Below are 21005 nucleotides of genomic sequence, written 5' to 3' on the forward strand. Positions count from 1 at the left end.
GAGGGGGGTGTGGGTCCCCCTGTCTGGGAGGGTCAGACATCCCCTGATTTCGTGCAGCCGGGGTCTCAGCCCCCCAGCAAAGCTAGTGGAAGCATCGTCTCCTGGCACCGCATCCTGAGGCTGCCTGTTCTGATGTGCTGTCCCTTCTGTGCCCGGTGGGGGATGGAGTTTGTCCCCGAGATGCAGCAAAAGCCCGACTCTGCTGCTTAGTCCTCAGCTACACGCTGTCGGTCTGCTCCATCCCACAGAAAACCGTCCCGGAGGTGGGGAGCAGGATTCTGCTCCCTGGAGAGCAGCCCCTGCCTTGGGCTCATCGGTTTTTGCCCCATCTCTCATCTGCACGGAGCCTGGGAATAATTAACGGGGCAAGGAAAAGCTGATGGGCAGAGGTGAGCTGAAGTTCAGCTGCGGACTTTACGCAAAGGTGTGGTGTGACCCGGGGAACAGCGGTGGGCAGCAGGGACCCCTCGGCCACAGGACAACGGGCGCTGCACGTTGCGTGGCTGAAAACCAAGAGCTGCGCTGGGCACGGGGCTGGCCGCTCGGGTACCTGCTCGCCCGCCTCTTCTCCTCACCTCCCCTTCCCACCCCTGTCTGAGCCTTCGGTGTGTCTTCCCACGTCATGTGCGATTGCAAAATACCTTCAGTGCATACATACACGAAATATACATGTGTACACACAGTTTCGTTTTTGTTTTGCAACCTTAAGGCTTTGCTTTTTCCTTTTCCCCTACTACTGACAATAACAAATCAAGCCACTCATCCATTTCCAGTGGTTTTTCCTTTCTCTGCTGGGGAAAGAGGGAAGCAGCAAACCAAAGAAATGCACCGACACCGGCTTCTTCCCGGCACTTGCCTGCTCGACAGGGGCTTTGCTGCTTGCAGAGCTGCTCCGGCTCACCGCTGGTGGTATTGCAATTAAGCTGCCTGTAAAAAGGCTGTTATTTGCTGAATAAAGATTTGCAGATCACCTCTAATAACCATAAATGAGCATGATTTGTATCTAATTAAAAGACATTCATCCTTATAAGAGACCCTACGGATATAAAGCACCCATCACAGGCAAGTGCCTGGCTGAGGGTGCTGGGGTTAGGGACAGGAGGGTATTTCAGTGAATAATATAATATTAGATGTTTGTGATCAGACAGCTGATTTTCTGGAAAATTAATAGAGGGCAGTGCAAAAAAACCTCCAAAGCAATAAAAAGTGAGATGGAAGGGCAGGTTCTGCAGAGAGAAACAAGCATTTAAAGGGTTTTGAGGATGGTCTCGGCTTTCACTGGCACATCGGGGAGCGATTCTCTCAGAGTTGGAGCTTTTACCTAAGTTTAGTTGCAGGGAGAATCCTTCTGCAAAGGTGCTTAGAGGAAAGTGAAGGTAATCCACAAAAGAGAAATGATCCCTGGGAAAACAGAAATTCATTTTCTTGAGAGAGTGATTATCACAGGAAAGAATTTTTTCAAGCAGGTGGATTAAAAAATAAACTCATTTTCTCTCATTGGTTTCCCGAGCATTTTGCCGCATCACCACTATTGCCCGGCTGCCCGTGCTTCAGCAGCGCCGGAGCTGGGCTCTGCGGCTCCGCAGCTCGGGAATCGCTCGCCGAGCACCGTGTTGGTTTGTTTAGTGCCCTGGGAGCTCTTGGGAGGCAACGGCACAGCCATGCCCACCCAGCTGTGCCCACTCAGCCCACCCAGCCGTGCCCACCCAGCAGTGCCCACTCAGCCCAGCTGTGTCCACCCAGCCCACCCAGCAGTGCCCACCCAGCCGTGCCCACCCAGCAGTGCCCACTCAGCCCAGCCGTGCCCACCCAGCCCACCCAGCTGTGCCCATCCAGCCGTGCCCACCCAGCAGTGCCCACTCAGCCCAGCTGTGTCCACCCAGCCCACCCAGCTGTGCCCACCCAGCTGTGCCCACCCATCCGTGCCCATCCAGCAGTGCCCACTCAGCCCACCCAGCCGTGCCCACCCAGACCAGCTGTGCCCACTCAGCCCACCCAGCTCAGCCGTGCCCACTCAGCCCACCCAACCTAGCCATGCCCACCCATGCCCACTCAGCCCACCCATGCCCACTCAGCCCACCCAGCTCAGCCATGCCCAGCCATGCCCACCCAGCCCACCCATGCCCACTCAGCCCACCCAGCTCAGCCATGCCCAGCCATGCCCGCCCAGCCATGCCCACCCATGCCCACTCAGCCCACCCAACCTAGCCATGCCCAGCCATGCCCACTCAGCCCATCCAGCTCAGCCGTGCCCAGTCAGCCCACCCAGCCCACCCATGCCCACTCAGCCCACCCAACACAGCCATGCCCACCCAGCTCACCCAACTCAGCTGTGCCCACCCAGCCCACCCAACCCAGCTCAGCTGTGCCAGCCCAGCCCAGCCCACCCAGCCCACCCCACCCAGCCATTTAGGCTGTTTCCCATAAGCCAGGCCCTGGTGGGGCAGAGGCTGGAGGTGCTGTGGGACGGGGAGGATGCTGCTGCTTTCTGGTAACGCATCTGTTCGTCGGGGCGCGCAGCGGCGGGGGGGTGCACATGCCTGCCAGAGGTCAGTAGCCCTTGGGGTCTCACTGCTGGTTATTGCACCAGGGGGTGACTTGAGCCCTGGAACACAGTGAAAACCGTTGGCACAAGGTCTGTGTTTCCCCCCTCCCCTCTGGCCGCGATGCTGAGCGGCAGGACCGTGTCACTGGATTTCTAAGCTCTTAGCGTTTGGTTTCTCAGGGTAGCACTGGCGTTACGTAGCGAATTTTTGGCAGCTGGTAGCATCAATGCACCATGAAGCACAGCACAGAAAGTGCTGTTCCTGCATCGCACAGGAGGTGCTGTTTCTATTACCAGCTACTGTAGAGCACAGAGGTAGAGGGTTTGCGATTGCTAAATCTTTTGGCACGGTAGCTTGCAGCTCAAATAAATAAATAAAAAAAATGTGTTGGCTTGGATTTGATGCTGATTTGGCTCACTTTGCAACTCAAATATTTTATTTGTGGTATGAAATGGTATTAAACTTCTGCTGCTGACAGCCCAGAGCATACTTGGTCTGTCTTTAGCATTTAATTACTGAAATGGCTTTTGTGGTTCAGGTCAGGGAAAAAGCAAGATTTGGTCATTTTGCGCTGGTTCAGATGCTGTAAAATTAATGGTGTTGCAACTGCTTTATAGCAGCTTGGGATCATCTCCTTGGAAAGACCGAGGGCAGGAATGAGGGCTGGGAGTTCCTGGTATCTCACGCTACTTTTAATGCCAACTCTCTGTCAAAATTAAGCTATGAATGACTTCCCCTCCGTATCCTGAAAATACAAACTGCTGGGACTTTCCAGTTCTTTGAGACTTCAGGACCTTTAAAAGCCTAGCTTGCTCTTGCCATTGACCTAACTCCACGTAGGACTGTCCTTCATTTTTCTGAGACTTGGGGATGTCGGAAGCTGAAAACCTGATATAATTTGATTTGTGTGTGTGTGTGTGTGTGTTTCTTGCAACATTTGTGAGGCGTTCTTAGAAAAGTGACCTTGTAGTGTCTGTCTCATTAGGGAAACAAATTTCTCTGCTGTGTGGTCATCAAGCAGAGGATGTGATTGCAGCCGTTACTGGGAGTGCTGAAGGATTTAGCACAGCTCGGGTCCATCCTGATACCATGTGAAATGCCCCAAAATGTTGACCTGTCTCTAAATGGACACCTGGTTCAACACTTGCACTATGACTCCCGTTGCACACCGCAGGGGGAAAACGGTGCTGTATAACAGGGCAGAGCTATCTGTCATACAGCTCTAGAACTGAAGACAGGAGCTTCTATAATTTTAAAGTAATTAAAAGCCAGATGTGTCAGTCCCTCTCCCCTTTCCCTCCCCTCTTTTCCCTCATTCAGATTTGGTTTTTTCCATTTAATTAAAACCTCTGATCCTGCTTAATATTAGAAAGCATGTCTGGGCACATAAATAAATATGTTAAACACATGGCAAATGCCCCAAAGCGGTGCCTGCTAGGGACACTGCTGGGCAGAACAAGCCATTTGGATTTTAATGGAAAATCCATGTGAAGCTGTAAAAATTGGCAAGCGGAATAACAAAAGCTGACAGTTTGGTGTCAAAGAACTAAACTTCAAAGTATCAGTGCTTAAAAACATTGCCTGGAACATAAATTTGGGAGGCTGAGCTGCCATCCCTGGAGGTGTTGTGTCCAAGCTCTGATGCTGACTCAGCCCAGCTTGCCTCAGAGCATCGCTCCCTTCATCCTGCACGCTGCTCCCGGCATCTCTGCTGTGTGGGGACAGCCCTGCTCACTCAAACACACAGAGTCTCCCAAAACCATGCCCAGAAGCACACGTGCCCTACACCCCCCCCCCCCCCCCCCAAACCCCATGGAAGCAAACCAGCCTGCAGCGGTGGGGTCTGGGCCAGCATCCCCTCCCTGGCATGGTTAGCAAGGTGATCCAGCGTGCCTTGCAGGCTGGTGAAGAGCAGCAGGGGATTTTTGTTGGATAAAACAAATCAAATCTGGAGGTGTTATTGCAGCTGATAACTCTATTACAGTTTACTTTTTCCTTGTTGTTTTGTTGTGTCTTTTCATTTGACCTGTATGTGTGGAAATAGTCTGCTTAAGTAGAGGCAACTGCCAGAGGAAAAATTGGAGCTACAGGCATCTTTGAAATAGCAAATTACTTGTTTATCACCCTTACATTCTCCCTGTTGGTTTCCTCGTGTAGCCAGGGATGTTTAAAGACTTTGGTAGCTGTGAAATGCTTCAATTCCCTTCCCCACTCCCTCATCTCCTTTTGCTGTTATCATCATTAGCATTTAAAACCCAGACACAGCCAGAGCATTTACAACCTTTAAAATCAATAAGAAACCCCCCAAATTACATTTCAAGGCTGGAAACAAATGGCTTGTTCTTGTCCTCGGGTGACGGGCTGCTGTGGGGACAATCTATTCCTGTTAGCTCCGGTGTGGACGGCTGGCCAAGCCGGTTAACCACGGCAGCGGTGACACCGTGGCCAGGCTGGGACAGGTACTTTATTCCCATCCTGTATTTTGCTTTATACCGTGCAGGTCTGACCTGTGCATGGGGGTTTCAGGCCCTACGAGCCTAGAGAGAGGAGAGGTTTTGTGTTATCTGGAATAAAGACCTTGCTAGGAAATGTGTGTGGGTCGTGCAGGCAATTCCCAGGCGCCAGCCCCCAGCGTGGCTGCGTGGGGACAGGTCTGTGAGGCAGAGCTGGCCACCACGGGCAGCTCATGTGGGGTGGGTGCTGGGGCAGCTTCAGGCATCGGCACCTACAGCTGCTGCAGCCCACGTCGCCTTCCAGCAGCATCTGCAGCTGAAATCAGGGTTACAGTAGTCTGGCTGGGTCCAGGGATGCTGGAGACATCCCATGCTCTGGGAAGGGGGGGGGGCTGCTGCCCTTGCCCTCCTCCCTCCCCTCTGGCGCAGACAAAGAAGAGCCCAGGATTTAAGATACATTTAATTGAAAATCTCAGTACAGGGGGGGAAGTGAACAAGAACCTCTCCATGACCTCAGATCTGCTTTGTCTACCGTTCCCCGCTTGCCTGCTGGAAACGCTGCAGTTATTCAGAACCCATTGCCTTCCAGGTGAGAGAGGCATCAATCAGGGTTATGAAAGGAGAGGAGCAGCTGTTGCAGGACAATATATTAGAAAATGATGAATCACAGGGAAAATATCTGCAGCATTCTGTACTCTCCCCGCTACAGCAAAGTTCAAGGCTTCATGATTAAAGGTTGTTCTTGCTTTGCCAGGCTCAGGTTATACCCAAATACAGCGAAACTTGTCCGGGATCGTGCAGCTGCCTCGGTGACACCGCTTCCCGCTGAGTGACCAGCACTGAGGTTGATCAATTAAAACCCTGGGCAAGTCTCACCTGCCCTGATATTATTACCCCAAAAGCTCTTGGATGTTGAGCTAAGGGGCTTCGAGATGCTGAGCGACAAGTTCACAGAACCAGGGCTTGGCCCCTAGAAGCACTGCTGTTAGATGTGCTGCTTCTTTTCAGCTTTTTGAGCAAATTCTTTGCTTTTCTCACTACCTTTTTGTGTGTGCAGGGAGTAGGGCAAAATAAGTCCAATTCAAATGCATTATTGCAATTTCACTAGTAGTGTAGCTCAACATGCTTAACAGATACGGAGCGCTAGTGGAATTACTACCTTTAGCTTGCATGAAACGTGGGTCTTTTTTTTGTCTTTTTTTTTTTTTTCTCCCCCCCATCTTAGTGTGTGAAAATCTCCTAGGAAACGTAGCCCTAATGGTCTGCCTCCTCCCTGTGCTGCGGTTCCTGCAAACGAAGCAGAAAGCTGTGCTCTAAATGTGCTGCCTGCTACTCCTAATTAAATGACTGTGGGCAGAAGAGCCGTGTAGTGTTGATGGAGCTGTGATGCTGGGATGCTGGCTTTGTTTGGCGGTTTCTCGCTGCATCTCTTGATTCCTGGGCACCCGTGGTTCCTTACCGTGCTCTGAGGGTCCCTGCTGTTGTGGGAATTGCTGGGGTGGTGGTCCCAGCTGCGGAGGCTGGAGAGCATCCCAGCCCTGTGTGCCAAAGGAAAGAATTTGCTGCCCCAGCTCTGTTCCGTGACCTGGGGGAGCAGATTTTCCCGGTGTGAACTGGGAGATGCAGCTTCATCCCTTCAGAAAATGGCAGCGGGGATGGTAGGGGGTGGCAGCTCACCAGGGAGTCCTTTCCCCCTACCCACCAACGCGCTCGACATGGGGCTGCGGCACTGCCATCACTGCTGTCGGGGCTTGTTTGGGAGCCAGCACCGGCTTGTTTGGGAACCAGCACCGGCTCCAGGGGGTTGCACAAGTGTGGTGAGCTCTTTGCCTGCAGCTCCAGCAACACCCACCCACCACCTCTTTGTCCTTTGGTTAGGACAAGAGTCGTTAATCCTCAAACTGCTCTCGCCTCGGCTCTTCGGCAGGCAGAGCGGTGGGATGGGAGCCTTTGGGAAGGCAATTAATGCTGTTTAATCCTCTCCCAATGTGGGGTGTCTGAGGAGAAGGTGATAAAGTACAGCGGCTGCACACCATGTACCGCCTGCCTGGAGGTGGGTGGCGAGGTCAGATCAGGCAGCCCAGACCTGTTCCCGGCAGCATCGTCGGTGCCGAGGCGAAAGTGCCGGTGCTGGGGGGTGCTGCCGGCTGGGGTGGGCTCTGCGGGACGTATCCTGCACCCAGCACCAGCACTGAGCTGTGTTGTCCCTGTTCTGCCCTGAATGGGTTTGAAGACCCCGTGGACGCCGTTCCGCAGCATCTGGGATGTTGAACGGACACTTGTTGCAGAGAGAATTTGGGATTATGCCTGCTAACGCTGGTGCTATGGGGGGGGGGTGTTCGCCACCGAGCTCGGGTGTGTGCCTCGGTGTGTGGGCCGTTATTCAACTCGATAGGAAATCAGGTTTAAACCTCCCAGGGATCCATGGGTAAATCTCTAAATACTCTTCTGCATCTCAATTTTTCCTCTCTTTTTTTTTTTTTTAAACCTGAGGTTCAACCTTTGCCTCCTTTTGGGGCTCTTGTGAAGAACTGCCAGAAATTGGTATTTTTGATGTACAAATTAGGAAGATTGTCCGTCTTTATCCGAAGAGCTCCTTGCAGAGCGGGGATTCTCTGGGGAGAGAGCAGTCGTCATTCAGAACAGTGGTTTGCTTTGATGGTAAAACCCAACAATCGAGAGCTCTTACAAAAAGCAACTCGTTTCACTTCATGTGGATTGTCCAAGGTATTTGAGCAGCGTGGAACAGAAATGATTCTGCCCCCTCCTCAGAAATTGATTTTAAGAAGTATCTGACTCGGTGCCTCTAAGCTCCTGATAATGGGGAGTGAAGGTAAAAGCCGTGTCAGGAGTATAACACTTATTTTTTGGGCAGCTCATAGATTGAAGGGATTATTTCAGTCGAAGGCTGATTAGTCTGTGGCAGCCCGGTCTGTGCGCCTCCCGAGAACACCCTTTGACATTCCCAGACAATTGCTTTGTTCTGACTCTTCCCTGTGCGTACAGTGCTAATTGCCAAGGCATCTCTTAAAAGCTATTTTCATATGCATTTGCACAACAGATTTGAAAGGCCACGAGGACGTACTTAGCGCTGCTGCAAATGGGGAATGTTGCCCTGTGTCTCAGAATAATGACATTTTGGAACCTGCCAAATGCATAGTTTTATCACTTATAATTCCAATGATCTGTGGACCAGTATTTTTGGCTGTAATGGATTATCACTTCATCATGCGAGCAAATCGCAGTCTGTAGTGAGAGCCTGCCGGTGGGGAAACCACAGACTGAAATCAATGGATTTCTTCATTGGCCTTTCCATTATCTCCCTGTCTCACCGAGCTGCTGTCGTCTAGAAAATGAACCAAATTAACGTGCAGGTCAAGCATCAACAGGTGATTTTTCTTTAGGGTTTCTATATGGGCATGAGAATATGGGTATTGCTGTAGCAGCAACAAAATAATTACATCTGATCTGCATCCTGTCTTCGGGGGGGCTCAGACACGGCATTAGCTGCAGCAGTGGGCGAGCGTGGGGAATCACAGAGCGTGGCTAAGGGGGGAGGGAGGGAAAGATGCTTGTTTTTTCCCATGCCCTGGTTGTATGGCCACAAAAAAAAAAAAAAAAAAAAAAAAAAAAAAAGAGAGCAAGCACGGGCTGCAGTCTTCTTGTCCCTGGTTAGATGGGGATTTGTGTGGGTGGTTTTGCCCTCGGTTTTCCAAAGCTCCATATTTACGAACTTGTATATACAAACTGGTGTTTAGGGGACAGCCTGTGCCTGGTTGTGTCTGAGCAGCTTTTGCCTCCCTGTTGGGCACCAAAGAGATGGTCCCCAGGAGGGTCCGGGACCGTAACACAGCGAGCCGCTGGCTCTCCTTGCGGATCATCCACATCAACTCAGGGCATCAAATCCCACCCCGAGGCTTATCAGCATTGCGCCTGTCACACGGAGGTGAGAGCAAGCACTGCTCCTCCCCGGTGAGGAGAGCAGATTTACAGCTAAGTGTTGGATTAAGGGGAAATGTGAAAATCGCTGCTGACCCCCTTGTGTTTAGCCAAGCGAGGCAAGGAGGCTTGGACCTGCCCCTGGTGCCGCACAGGTCCAGGCTCTCCTCTATTGTTAGTTTCAATGGTGAGACTTAAAAATAATTAAATTAATGCCTAAGTCCTCAAAAGCTAATTGTGATAGGATTATCCTAGAAAGAAACCAGAGATGCAGAGGAAAAGGGACAGCTCCCTGACATGACCTGTGCTCGCTGCTTCAGCAGGTGACGAGCCAGATGCTGTTTTCCCTCCTGGTGATCTGTGTGTAACAGAATCCCCTGCTGGTCCCAGCAGCCAGGCTGGGGTCCCAGCCGACCCTAGACTCACTGACAGCCTCTTGGGAAGCCTGGCCTGGAGACCTCTCCCTGCACCTCGGCCACAGCGGGACGGGGAGCCAAGCAGCCCTGACGGTGCAGCAGTTTGGAGGGGAATTGCAATGTCGGTGTCTGACCTGACGTGTCTTCACCTGGCAGGCGTGCGTTTAAGCTGAGTGAGGGAGCAGTCCCTCTGCTTTAATGGGAGCAAGCACAGCCTTTTTCTCCGCTCGGGGATAATTCCCGTGGTCCCAAACAATTCACTGCAGGGAGCCGCCGGTGCTCTTCTTATGCACCCCGCTTGAAAGAGCACGTTGAGGATACAAGAGCACGAGGCATTGCTTGGGAAGTTACAAAGGTCCCCAGAGCCCTGGGCAACCCTATTCGACTAATATCCCAACTTCTGACAACCAATATCCACTGTCCTGCCCCAAAACTAATTAATTTTATACATGAGTGAATTTAACACCATCATTTAGCTCTGTCTGCTGGCGGAGACTTTGAAGTACAAACTGATTATGCAGGGAATGAGCTGGGAGCTGGTTAATAAGTTCCAACAAAGTGTATACTGCTGGGAGGCTGTGTTAGATTAAATGTAGAATTTTATTGTTGTTTTGTCTTGGACTTCAGCTTGGAGCCAAGTGAAGCAGCAGCAGAGTCTGTCACCATAGAGAACCATGACAGTGTTGGAAAATGTTTAAAAACTACGTAAGTGTTAATGATGGGGATCTGACTCTGCCTCCTCTGAAAACCTCATTGTTCACCTTATTTGCTTGGTTTTGCTTCACTTCAGACAGGCCAGTTGTTAACGGAGGAAATCTAAATGAATCAGTTCAATAGTTCTGCTTTCGTGGGGCTGACTGGGGGAAGCGTGAGGTTGCTCAGCTCCGAGCTGAGGGTGCTGGGCAGCCCTGGGGCCAAGGGTGATGGGGGGGACTTGGCTGGTCCTGCCCCTCTTTCATCCCTCCAGGTTCTTCCCAATCCGAACAGCTGGAGTCCCTGGAGAATCTGTGTTCGTGGTGAAGGGCTGATGCACTAACCAGCTCTTCTGCAGAGCAAGAGGAAAACAAGTCCTGAACAGTCAGTAAATATTTGCCACGGTCACGCTGGGAACTCTGTAACATTTTGGCCAGGCAGCAGCAGCGACCTGGGAATTTTAAGATAATCTAAGATCTGGGAAATGTAAGATAAGCTCAAGCATGCAACTGGACATGCAGTAAAACAGCACAACCTTTCTGACATCCCAGGTAACTGCTTTTGCTCCTTTCAAAGTTGCAGTATGGCTGAGGGAGAGAAGGGGACAGAAAAAAGGGAATTGCTATGGGGAAAGACTGTTTTAAGTAGTTGTTCCCACGTGGTCCCCAAGGATTGCTTGTTTCCTGAAAAGCTCAGCGCTGCAGCGTGGGTGCAAAGTTACCACAGAACCATCGAACATTTTGGGTTGGAAGGGACCTGACAGACCATCTGGTTCCCACCCCCTGCCACGGGCAGGGACACCTGCCACCAGCCCAGGTTGCTCCCAGCCCCGTCCAACCTGGTCCTGAACCCTTCCAGGGATGGGGCACCCACAGCTGCTCTGGGCACCCTGCTCCAATATCTTAAATCAAAGCTTGTTAAGCTGTGAACTTTTGGATGCTCTTGAATCCTGACACCCACGATTACCTCTGCTAAAGGCCTTCTCTCCGGATGACCCCCTCAGTAGCTGTTTTCTTTTTTGATCATCTCAGATGGGTGAGGAGTTACTTAATTGGATGTAAATGGCTCTCCGCTACCTGTTATTCACTTGGTGGCCCTTCTGCTGGAAAACAGACCAGTAAGTACGGGCTGAACTCCAGCACGGATTCCAAGAGGAGAAGTTTGCCAGGGGGAAGCCGAGTCCCAGTCCTCGCGCTCTCCAGGGATTGGCTTGGTTTGGCCAGCGAGGGAGAGGTACTGGCAGTGACGGTGTTTGGGAGCCGTTTTGGTGACGGGCAGATTTTCCACGGCCACAAAGTCAAAGCCCAGCTGCAGCGGGGTCGGGGAAGTCAGACCGAACGGCTGGCGGGGGAACCCCAGCGCAGGCTGTAGTGAACCATTTCTGAGACTTTACGGACTTTTTCTCCTCGTTTCTGCCTTTGCTAACAGGGAGTGACCCCAGGAGGGGTTCAGCGGTGACTCGCGCAGAGGGAAGGGTGGCAGCCCTCGGTGAGACCCCCTGCCTGACAGCGGCTCCTTATTTTCTGGGAAGCGGGGCTCCCCCCGTCCTGACGCTGGACACTGGGGGTGCATTGCGTGCGGGGGGCCACCGGCCCGAGCTGGCCGCGTCCCTGTCCCACGGTCACGGCAGGAAAAGGGAAAAAAAACCCCAAACCCCCCAGTTACAAGGGCGCGTCCCAGGAGCGCTGCGCTGCCCCCGCGCTCCGGCAGGTGGCGCCGTGGCTCCGGCTGCCGCTGGGCGCGGCCGGGGGGGGCTCGGGGGGGCTCGGGCAGTGGCGGGGGTCGGGCAGTGCTTGGGGGGAGGGGAGGGGCACGGGCAGCAGTGGGTGTCAGATAGTGCTGGGGGGGAGGGGGGGGGGCGGCATGGGCAGTCCTGGGGATCCGGCAGTGATTGGGGGGGAGTGGGTGGGCACGGGCAGAGTGGGTGTCAGTGCTGGGGGTGGCATGGGCAGAGCTAGGGGTCAGCCAGTGCCGGGGGGGCCGTTGCCCCCCCCCCCAAAGTGACAGGGAATTACCCCTCGGTCTGCTGCTCCCCGGCAGCCGTGGCTGCAGGTGGGGGCTGGATCGTTCCCGGCTCTCTGCAGGGGAGGGGGCTGCGGGGGGGGCTTTCTGCCCTGGGGACACTGCGGCCTGGCAGGGGCGTCCGGAGCCTGCAGGGGGGCTGCTGCCCAGCCCAGCCGAGCCCACCGCCCAAACCCCACCGCCCAGCCCAGCCGAGCCCACCGCCCAAACCCCACCGCCCAGCCCAGCCGAGCCCACCGCCCAAACCCCACCGCCCAGCCCAGCCGAGCCCACTGCCCAAACCCCACCGCCCAGCCCAGCCGAGCCCACCGCCCAGCCCCACTGCCCAGCCCAGCCGAGCCCACCGCCCAAACCCCACCGCCCAGCCCAGCCGAGCCCACCGCCCAGCCCAGCCGAGCCCACCGCCCAAACCCCACCGCCCAGCCCAGCCGAGCCCACCGCCCAAACCCCACCGCCCAGCCGAGCCCACTGCCCAAACCCCACCGCCCAGCCCAGCCGAGCCCACCGCCCAAACCCCACCGCCCAGCCCAGCCGAGCCCACCGCCCAAACCCCACAGCCCAGCCGAGCCCACCGCCCAAACCCCACCGCCCAGCCGAGCCCACCGCCCAAACCCCACCGCCCAGCCCAGCCGAGCCCACCGCCCAAACCCCACCGCCCAGCCGAGCCCACTGCCCAAACCCCACCGCCCAGCCCAGCCGAGCCCACCGCCCAAACCCCACCGCCCAGCCGAGCCGAGCCCACCGCCCAAACCCCACCGCCCAGCCCAGCCGAGCCCACCGCCCAAACCCCACCGCCCAGCCGAGCCCACTGCCCAAACCCCACCGCCCAGCCCAGCCGAGCCCACCGCCCAGCCCCACCACGCAGCCCACCCTTGGGGGCTGTGGCCGTGCTGCCCATGGGGCTCTGGGGCAGCCAGGGAGCTGGAACCATCTGTGCTCGGACAGAGGGCACCGAGTGTCGCTCCTGGCAAATACAGTTGCCAGCACGTGGCCCGGCCACATGCAAGCTGTTTTACTTATAAGTTTTTTAATTTTTTAATATATATATCTCGCTTGGGTCACTTCACAGTGTTGGAGGGGAAAAAAGTGACTTTTTCCTCTTTTGGGCCATAGGCAAAGCTGTGCTGTGAGCACTGGTTTCCCCCAGCTCCACCGATACTGCTGCTGAAGGTGTTTGCTCCTGGTTCGTGGGTCGCTTACCGAATCACATGCCCGCCACCGTATATCCACATACATACACCACGTATGTCTGATGCCTCCAGGAGTCAGGACCGCTGGGTGAGTGAGGCTCGCCAAGCGATGCTGCCACCGTTGCTTTCCCACTAGTTAATTCCTGCCCAAATCCCTTGTAAATGAGACCGAGTCTTTGCCCCAGAACACCTTTCGTGACATTCTTTTGGTTATGCATAAGCAGCTGAACATTTTGGAAGTGGTTGGGAAATTTTCACCAGTTTAAAGAAAGAGATTTGGTTGAGATGGGTTTGTTTGTTTTTGACATGTGAAATGTCTGGATTTTTTCCTTGTGTCTGGCAGGAGACTTGCAGTGAGAGAATATTCATACAATGATCTTGCTGACTTTCCCCAAGCTTTTATTTTTACCATTACTCTGTCCATATATCGCTTTTACCCCCCTGCCCTGTTCAGACTAAGACAAGAATAATCTCTTACATGCTTCAAACTGTGAGGAGAACGGGTAGGATTATTTCTGTGGCTGACTGGGCACATGTTACGCAGATGTTGTCCTGATGTGCACATTAACCATGCCTACATGATGCCCGGTTGATTTTTCTCCTTTCGCCTTCCTCTAAAGCTGCTGGAACAGCCCGTGGCTCCAAGAGGACACGGCGACGAGGAGCAGGAATCTAATTGACATTTATTTTGAAGCATTTCTTAGCCCTGCTGCGTGCCTCAGGAGTGACTCCAGGCTTGGCCCTGTGTCTTGCAGAACTGATCTGGCATTCTTAGGAGAGCTGATGTTTTTGGCTAGTTGGAGCTTCTGATAAATGTTGGCACATCTGATTTATTGTCTGACTCGGTTCCCAAGGAGACCACATATGTAGCAGTCTGAGATAAGCGGCTTATAACCTAAAGGTGAATGCCTTAAAATATCAGTGGCCCTTTCTCTGTTTCCATTGATAGCGAGCTCTTGCTTTCCCCCCGCTATCTTTATTTCACTCTGTTATCAGAGAATTAAATACTTCGTGTTGCGTTGAGGAACCTTTCTGTCTTTACAACTGGCTGAAGTTAGAAATTCAGTTGGATTTTCTGTTATCACTCCTCATGCAAATTTGTCGAGCATAATGCCAGTGTCTTTTATTCCGTGGCCTGATGACAGCTCTCATGCTGAGACCCAGAGCTGGAAGACCCCCGGATCACCATGGCACGTGCACACGCATGTATTTGCTGTACTCCCTCCACCCCCAGCCTTGATTATTTGTGTGCTTCAACCTCCTCCTGCCTCTGTTGGAAGGGAGCGCCCTTGTCCTGCTCTGGCCATGGGACCCCACCAGCTGGAGAAGGCATGGGATGTGTGGGGCACAGCGCGACGGCGGTGGTCTGGCGATGCCCTTCCAGTAGTAGCTGCAGCAGGATGTCAAGCCAGGTGAGCTCAGCAACAGGGAGGCTGTCACCTCCAGCGTACAGCACCACGAGAATGCTCAAAGGGGGGTCTGAGGGTACAGTTGGGTATCTGCGGGGGCTGAGACAGGGAGGTTTTGGAGGACAACAGTCTAGCAGCAATTTACACCAGCAGAAAAAAAACCCCACAAAACCCCAACCAGTTTGTCAAGCATGAAACACTTGTTATTTAGCATGAAACAGTTACTGTTTCGTGTTTAAAAGTGGGAAGATGAAGGAACAGGATTGTCTGTTTTACAAAGAAATTTGGACAGTAGTGGCGGAGGCAGAAGTGCTCCTGCTGGGCTTGGAAAACATCCAAAGCCTGTTGCTGGAGCTCTGGAGGCATAGGATAGCTACCTGGCAAGAACTGGGGTATTCATGCATGGTAGGAACAAAGACAGTTGTCCTTTGAAGTGTTAGCCAAGGCCAAGGGACGCGTACGAGTTGGAGGAACCAGCAATCTGCTGGTGTGTAGACCCACCTCTTGAGTGGCACAAACGTGCTCCCTCGCTGGGGTTGGCATGCCCAGACATCCCTTGCTACAAAGCCAGCCTCCCCACCTCCCCGGCGAGAGAAAGGGTGAGTCTTGTCAACTTTTTATACACCTTTTCCCCCTGAGCACATTCCAGCTGGTTCAGCACCTGGGGTCAATTTGTGAAGGTGTGCACAGACCTTGCAGGCTCGATGGAGTCACCCGACTAAACCTGTACTTTATACTTTCCCTCCCACTGCTTTGTTACACCCCCTCAGAGGCCACGTCTTGCAAACAGGGAGCAAAAGGCACCAGATCCTTCCTGACGTCGGTCTGTGCCCGACCAACAGCCCCAGCACGTGGTGTGGCAGCCTGAGGGAGCTGCTACGAGATGTCCATGCTACCAGATGGGGCATCACAGGCCATAGCCTGGGCTGGCTTCGGCTGTCGGTGGCCACCATGGCCCCATCGACTCCCCTCCGAGACACAAAGCACCCGGTGCTCAGGCTGTGATCCCTCCAGGAGGGAGTTCTGCTTTCTCTTTCTAGCGGTGGCCAGAAGACGATGTCAAAACTCTGTGCGGTTTTTGGCCCAAGGGATGCTTCTCCCAAGCTCTTATGAGGCAGAGTTTTGACTTACAATCCCAGCTGAAAGCTCTGCGGCATCGTCTGTGCGTTCCCAGCGCTGTTCCCTTTTTGTACCCAAGTCAGCCAAAGGAAGATCAGGGTTTCCTGATTTTCCTCCAGTCCTGCTGTCAGCAGCGCCTATGGAATTAGCAACCCAGTGACGCAGCCACTTGGCCACCAACACGTCCTCTCCACGAGGCGGGCAGGCTCCCTGGGGCGACTGCTGGCCTGGCCACTGCCTGGACAGGGAGGGTAAAGCTTGAGGGACAAGTCGCTGGGTCTGTGCTACGGCATCAAAGCCCGTGTTGGTGCCGAGTGTCTCTTCTTCAAAGCGCCCGTTTCTCAGCCAAGGTACGCTCAGTCGGTGCCTCCTCTCCCTGGGTCATTTGCAATCCAGGCTTGTTTTCAAGGAGTAAATTGGGCCAGCGTGAGTTTTTGTGGGGGAGAGGTAAGTGACAAAGAGGGAACCAGTTCTTTTTCTAGCAGAGAAATTTTCAGACCGTAATTAATGTGTCTTCTCCATGCATGTATGTGCATGCACACACCCAGACATAGCTGTCTTTGATCTCTGCTGGGAGGCTGGGGAGAATACGGAGCCTATAAAATCAAACTTATTATTAGGGGCATTAGAGCACGGGGATAACTGCGCCGCTTTCCCCTGGGCTTTGGAAAAGAGCAAGCTTGGATCCACCTGGCCTCTCCTGCTAGCCAGTTCGGTACGCGATGGATGTGACTGCTTGAGAGACACAAGCAAGGCGCTGGGAGGGGAAAGCAACGTTGTCAGGTCTGGCAACGTACACTGCAATTAATGCCAAAGCCATCAGTGCCCATGGTTTGAACCCCCTGGCAGGAGCGAGAGGAGGCTCGAGTGATGCAGGAAGAGTGGCAGGTTGTTATCAAAGTGCCTGCCGCCACCCGAAAGCTGCTTGTTATTAAGCCCTATGATTTTTGTGGTTGACTTGCAGCAAGCACTGCTCAATTTGCTGAGAATTGCTTTGTGCCATCAGAGTGGCACGAAGGTAAGGAGCGATTTGAGTTCATGCATCGCTGGCATGTTTGTATCAGATCAGACTGGGAATCCAGTTAATAAGGTAAAAGGTTTCTTATAGTGGCCAGTTGCTTTTAAGCAGTTTTAAAATTTTGATTTCCCATAAGGACTGGAATAAAAAAAAATAGATATATTCTGCTGAATATATACTTCCTGGCACTTATGAATGCTGCCTCTGGTAGCAGGTGAGATTGAAAAAAAATGTATTTATCTGAATTTTAAATTCAAAGCTACAAAGAAAGCAATTTGGACTTTGGGTAAAATGTGAAGCAGAGTAAAATTAACTTTACAGGGCAAAATGCACTTCCAGCCTGGGGTCCAATAAAAAGCAGAGCGACGTTGTGGAAAGTCTTGTGATGGGCCTTTGCACAACAGCAGATTGCTTAATTTTTTCCAAATATTTGAGGCGCTCATTAACATCCGAGTGGATGCTGGGGTGAATCTGCAGCAGCTTTCACAATCTTCCCTCAAATGTGACCCCGGTTATTCCATCTGCATTATTAGCCAAATAATCCTCTGGTTGCGTTGGCTTCCCCGACCACCTCGTGAGGAAACTATTGCAGCTTTGGTATTCTGGTGGTCTGAAACCAGCTACTTCTCTCTGTGTGTCCACTTACACGGTGATGAATAAGAGAGTTGGTCAAAGCAAGTGGCTCTGAAGCGGTTTAAAAATTCTGTCATTGAAAGGAGCTCGGTTTTGCATCTGGCATAGCAGCCCGGCACCGTTTTCCCTGAATATCTGGCTGGTGAAGGTGCATTCTCACTCCTGTTTTCAGGCGCAGATCCTATCTGTGCCGTCTTCAAATGGTTTTGGTTCTCTAGCTTCACACACTGTGTTTTTAATTCAGGCCAAAGTCTGCTTGCAATACCGACGACGAAGCCTGGCACCCTTCGCGTCCAAAGCAGCTTGCTGCAAGCTAGTTTGCAGCTCTTCCATTGCCAACGTCTGCTGAAAAGCTTTCTGGGTCTGTTCTGTAAGCACAGCAGAAAGGAGAGACCAGATTCCTGCTTGTTGAAGCTTTGCTAGTCTCAGAACTGAATAGATACTTACACTTTTTTAAAATGAAGACAAACAAATCGCTAATAAAAGAATAGCTACTGGCGAAACCTCCAGAAAGTGTAGACAAAGGGCGTGTGAGCTTTGTATTCTCAGTTTTCTCTGTGTCCTTTGGTCCTGAAACCTCTTTGCTTACCTGGGGAGTGTTGTGTTGGCTGAGAGGCAGACAGACGATAGGAAGAGGCAAAATCAGATCAATTTTTTAAAAAATTTAATTCTTATTAGCTTGCTTTTGTGTATGGAACTGTCAGATGTGCCCATTAGACACAGGAGCAGTTTCTCTTTGGTTTTATGTTCCCTTCTGAGTTAGGGTGAGGGTCCCAAAACACCTGTATTTTTAGCGTTGTCTCCTCTGATAGTGGAAATTTCCTATTCCAAAACCTGCCATATGCTGGAGTGGGATGAACTAATAAGCTTCTGCCATAGCACAGCAGGGAAGAAGCCTAGTGCGGCTGCAGTTATGTTGGAACGATACTGGGTTATTTTTAATTAGCACTTTCCTCCAGGAAATAAGTGTAGTCAGAGAAATGCAAAAGATCAAGTCCTTTTTATCAGTCTGGCTTTATAACTGCCTGCACAAATTTCTACATACGTTGACATGCAGATGGCAGTGCCTAAGAGTGCTATGGTGCTAATTTCCCTTGTGTGGCGTTACCCAGAGACATCAAGCTGTCAGCATTCAGACGACATAAGAAGTGAAGCACCAGAGATTGTTTGGCTTCTATTTGACCAGCTTTGTTCCCTGTTGGTTTTTTTCCCCCTCTTGCTGTCCAAAATGCAAGGCATGCTTTCTAATGAGAAATCAATAGAGTGCAGACTCACTTTGTTAAGCTTGTGTCACGCATGCAAGATGACAAGAGACGCTGCAGACAGCAAAGCAGCTAAAACGTCCCCCTGGCTAATAGCTGCTTGGAAATGCTGATGCTTTTTCAGAGAATAGCGTGGTTGATATTTCCTGATGAGAAGAGGGAGTTTTGGGTGGTGCATCAACGACTTGGAGTTAATTTCACAGGAGATGTTCCAGGCAGGCATCCTGCTTTTCTCTCTTGTCGTTCTTGTAATCCGCATAAATTGCAGCGTGGATCTCTTAGTTCTATGAATGCTGTATCTGTACAGGTTTGGAATAACCTGTTTTCTTTGTGGGCTTTTTACGGGTGTTTGGCTAGAGGCTAGATCAATCTCCTTTGTGTGATAGAGCAAGAGTAAAGCCTAATAACGCGGCAGAAACCCAGAAACACCAGCATAGGGAAAATTCCTTGCTGTAAGTACGAGGTGATGGAGCATGTGTGCTGGAAGAGCTGAATCTATTCATAGACTTGCAAATGCCTGTTGGAATAGGAAGACGCGATTCATAGCTGCAGGAACAGGCACGGCTCGGATCTCTGTTGTAGGCTTGGAACTAAGGAGTCTCCTCTTCAGGCTTACATGGCTTCGGCTTTATCTCTGATTGCTGATAGAGCCGTTCCCTCTCCGATAGAGCCGTTCCCTCTCCGGTAGAGTCATTCCCTCTCCGATAGAGCCGTTCCCTTGCCATCCCTGGGCTGCTTTGTTTACAGGGCAAGTTCTCTGAGTCTGCAAGTCGCTTTGCTCGTACAGTTTCTTGCACAATTGGCACCCGTGGATGTTATACTATACTAGCCTGGAGACACTCCCTTAATCCAAATAATAGCACACAAAGGCTGTTTACTTGGGATATGTGCTGTTCCTTGGGGTATGCTTTCAGAAACCACAGAGACTGCAAACGCAATAAAATATGTAACAATGACCTCTCACGACAAAGTAATTGGGTGATTTATAATAAATGACCATTTTACTTGACTTTAAAAAGCATGCCAGCTCTTGCATGCCAGAGAGAAGAGCACAACATAAGAGAGAGCTTAGTAATTCCCGTCTCTGAATGTCGGGCTCTTCCACTGATTGAACCTTGGGACTCCAGGTTCTGTCCTAGGAACAGGGACCCATCTGTCATCTGGCTCGCAGTGGATGAGCTGCATTCCGGGCTGTGTAAGAAGAGAGTGTCTTTCAGGCTGAACCTCCCTCAAGAATCAACGTATCGGTTTATACTGATAGAGATCACATACTGCATTTCATTACAGAGTCATGCTTACCGTGGTCCTTGCAGCATGCTGTCTCCTCGGCAGCTGCTTTACATCCTGCACTTGGCTGCAGTTCAAGGGTAAAAGAATTCTGAACTGTTTGTCATTGTAAAGCATTTTGGGATGAATGGTGCTACATAAATGTAAGATCATGATTAGGCATTACTCTGTACTGGAATAATGAAGAATATTTAAATGTGTTTTTTCTAGTAAGTCTTATTTAATATGAAAGGGAATCAATTTATCACTGTCTGGATATGACTTTCTCCTACCCTTCCAGCTAATATTGTGCAGTGCAGATAATGCATTGCAGGAAAGAAAATGGTTGACCATCTATGGCAGCGTGATTACAGAGGTCCCTGTGATTTAAAAATCAAATCAAAGTTATTTATCCTCAGTGGCTTTTGGAATCCTGCTTTCGAATGTTTTCATGCAAACAAGTCTGTGACCCTGAACCTACAAGTCTGCGTTACTCAATATCGTGTAGCTGCAGAGCTGCTGGGAATGTGCCGGGCACACTGTGACCGATGTGCGCCCTGCAGCAGATGCAGTGCTGTGGGTACTAAGGATAACTGCATCAATTTTGGCTGTTCTGTTAGTGCCAGCAGACTTTGGAAATCTTGCAGAAGCACTGACTTTACATTTTAGACTCAAGGCCCTTTGCCTGGTGTTCAGTCCCTTCTGATTAAAACCAGATCTGATTAGAGAGACTAAAGTTCTTTAATTACTTGCATTGTGCACCTTAATGAGCAGAAGAGAAAGGCCTTAGGACTCAGTTCTTGTTTTTCAGCTTTGTGCTCTGCTTTTGAATTTCAGTAACACCCTTACACCAAAGATGACAACAGCCGTCCAGCTTTTTCTCGTTCAGACTGACCACAGATCTGTCAGGCAGTTGAACCCTGCTGATATATTAATTCTGGACATTATGTGTCTTAATGTCCAGCATTTTTATACCAAATGCCTTGCAGCCATCACCTTCCAAACGATTCACAACAGATTCCAGGGTTGTGCTACAACA

The sequence above is a fragment of the Falco peregrinus genome, chromosome 16 (genome assembly GCF_023634155.1).
Source record: "Falco peregrinus isolate bFalPer1 chromosome 16, bFalPer1.pri, whole genome shotgun sequence".
Taxonomy (NCBI): domain Eukaryota; kingdom Metazoa; phylum Chordata; class Aves; order Falconiformes; family Falconidae; genus Falco; species Falco peregrinus.